Source organism: Zootoca vivipara, chromosome 16 (genome assembly GCF_963506605.1).
Source record: "Zootoca vivipara chromosome 16, rZooViv1.1, whole genome shotgun sequence".
Lineage (NCBI taxonomy): Eukaryota > Metazoa > Chordata > Lepidosauria > Squamata > Lacertidae > Zootoca > Zootoca vivipara.
Window position 1 is genome coordinate 17,861,400 of NC_083291.1, and position 3,300 is coordinate 17,864,699.

A 3,300-nucleotide genomic window follows, 5' to 3' on the forward strand; every position below is an offset into this window, starting at 1 on the left:
AATGCTTCCTCCTTATCAAACTCTTGGAACTTACAATAACATCAGGGAGAAGTTAACCCCAGATTGCCTGGTTAACTGCACTAATATTTGAAGGACAACACACTTGCTCTGGATTATATGATTCTGTGGCCTATCACAAGACAGGCTGTGAATCCCAGCTAACTCCCCTTTACTGAACTTCATGTTGCAGAAATTGCATTTGTTTGCACTGGCTTCAGGAGAGCTAATCTGATGGTCTCTGCCTGGAGAAAGCAGTTTCGAATTCTCCAGCAATTCCTGGCTATCTCTGTTTCAGGTCCTTCTGCTAACTTGATCTGTATCTCTGGTGCTCTTCGCAATCTGCACCTTTTAAGTTAAGCCACCCATCCAACAAGGTATCTGAAGAATTTCATCTTCCTCTGAGAAACGGTGGTGGAATTTCCCCTAACTGATGCGCCAGTGCAAAAGATAACGATAAACTGAGGGATTGCTTTGTGTAAATATTGTTTCATGGTTATCCGTTTCCCTATGGTGTGGAGAGTTCCAAGAGAGAACGTGGTCCAACACTGGGCAAGGGAGGTTTGAACCCATCAATTTTAATGGACTTGAGTGTGACTAACACCATGTAACCATAGTGTTTTTATGACATCCATTTATATATACAGTAAATCACAAGCTGAGAAGGGGGCAGCAACCTGGAAAATGCCTGTCTTCTGTTTCCCTAAAGGAAACGCCATGCAATCTCAGATTCCCCCACCCCGAAGGCAGCAGTTGGCCAGCCGACAGAACTTCTTTCTCCTTTGCTGACTGCATTTGAAGACATAGGGCAGGCACCCCCAAACTGCGGCCCTCCAGATGTTTTGGCCTACAACTCCCATGATCCCTAGCTAACAGGACCAGTGGTCAGGGATGATGGGAATTGTAGTCCAAAACATCTGGAGGGCCGAAGTTTGGTGATGCCTGAACATAGTGATAACCTTCTCCTCCATTAAATTGTCTTACTCCTATATCAACTTTCAAATGTTTGCTGAGAACCTTTCATTGCTACTTTGCCTTGTCTTCCATAATTCCATTACTACATGGGAAGTTCTTTCTTCAGCCTTTGACACGAGTTTGGTGGGGCTTACTCCCAGGTACATGAGTAAAGGTTTGAAGCCTTCATGACATTATCCAACTGAGAGGTAATTTGGGCAAAGCACATGGGTTCTTCAGTAAGATAGAACAGAACAGAAAGTAGAGGCATGAGACAAGATTTGGAATCATGGTCCTGGGTGCCTCCATGGCTTTGGCTAAATTTGAAAAATACCTATACAGCTTGAGGATTCAATCAGGCCTGCTGGTTATTGGGTACTGAGAATTGCAAAAAGTTTACGGGTTCTTGCGGTCATCTCAGTTTGGCCCATATCTCTTTTCTTCCACTGCTGCTATAATCACACTGGACTTTACCCACTTCTATCCTATGGGCTCTCTTGAATGAAGCATGGTGATAAAAGACTTCTTATGCAAAGACATTGCTGATTTAAACCACCACCACCACCAGTTCAATGGAGTCAGCACATAAACATTGTGTTCTGAACCAAATTTAAAGGGGAAGTGGGGGTGGGAGTGACTTTTTAGCAGCATGTTTCAGCAGGCTGACCAGGGGGGGGGGGGAACTGATGGAAGAGGAGAGGTCATGCCCAATGGGGTTTGCACAATTCTGCCCCTCTGCTTGTTTTTTAAGAGTAACTGTGGCTTCCACACAGGAAGTGAGGGGAGCACAAGATGGGAGCATGTCATGAGGTCTTTTTTAACAGTTCTGGACAATTATGGTTTCAGGAGGAGGATTGCATTAATTGCATGAGTTGTGGCCCATGTGTATGCATGCCAGGAAGAGGTTAATTTTCATTTCTGAAGCTAGATTGGTGTGGCAGTTAGAAGGTCTGACTAGGATTGGGGGAACCCCCCACTCAGCTAGTTTGACTTTGGGCCACTTCCTATCGCTCAAGCCTGACTTACCTCTCAAGATCTTTGTGAGAATAAAAGGGAGGGGACCATGTGTGCTACTCCAAGCTCCTTTGAAGAAATGTGGGGGAAATACGTCAGAATGTTAACAGTCCTGGGAGAACCTCTTATCCACATTTTCCTCATATTACCTATTAAGACCTATTACCAAGAAGCAGGTGTCTTTTAATTCCGTGACTGCTGTCACCATCTACAGTGATCATGGAACCCAAGAAAGTAAAATCTCTCACTGCCTCCATTTCTTCCCCTTCTATTTGCCAGGAGGTGATGGGACCAGAGGCCATGATCTTGGGTTTTTATTTTTATGTTGAGCTTCAGACCATATTTTGCGCTTTCGTCTTTCACTCTCATTAAAAGGTTCTTTAATTCCTCCTCACTTTCTGCCATCAAGGTTGTGTCATCTGCATATCTGAGGTTGTTGATATTTTTTCTGGCAATCTTAATTCCTTTTTGGGATTCATCCAGTCCAGCCTTTCGCATGATGAATTCTACACACTGGGGAAGGACCATATCATAGCTGCCAACCCATTTTCCCTGGGAAATCCCCGTTTTTCCAGCTGTTCCTAGCTGAAAAAACAGATTTTTTTTGTTTTTCCCCGGTTTATTCTGGCGCGGTGGCCATTTTGGAACTGGGCGGAGCATGCTCAGAAGCAACTTTTGATGCTGCTCTGCCCAGTTCCAAATGGCTTGCAGTGCCGACTACTGGCACGACGGCCATTTTGGAACTGGGAAAAGCAGCATCAGAAGTCACTTCTGAGCATGCTCCGCCCAGTTCCAAAATGGCGGCAGCGCTACTTCCAGTCTGCTATTTCCGGCCCGGTCCCTTATTTCTCTGACAGCAACTTGGCAGGTATGGACCATATATATCAGGAAACACCAGCAGCTCATGGGAAGAATGTTGGCTAAATGGGAAGGACCACAGCTCAGTGTTAGAGCAAATATTTTGCATGGAAAAGATGCTAGGTTCAACCCACAGAATCTGCCAGTTGGAAATGGGGCCTGTTGCTGCCAGTCAGAGTAGATGACAGTGAGTAAATTGGACCAGTGATTTGAAGGGGAATGGATTCTTTATTTCTATACTGCTAAAGTACAAACTGTCAAAATATCACCCCATGCAGTGTTTTTTTTTCTGGAAAAAAAGTAGGGGTACTCACCACGAAGTTTGCTTGCTTGTTTGTTTATTGAAGGCCCAGTCACAATGGGTAAAAGTAAGATGTGATTAATAAACTCAAGCAGACAATGATCTGGACTATGGTAGAAATGGCCACAACTTTATTGAGGTGGATTTTTAGGTTCAGGCCACAACATTATTGATTA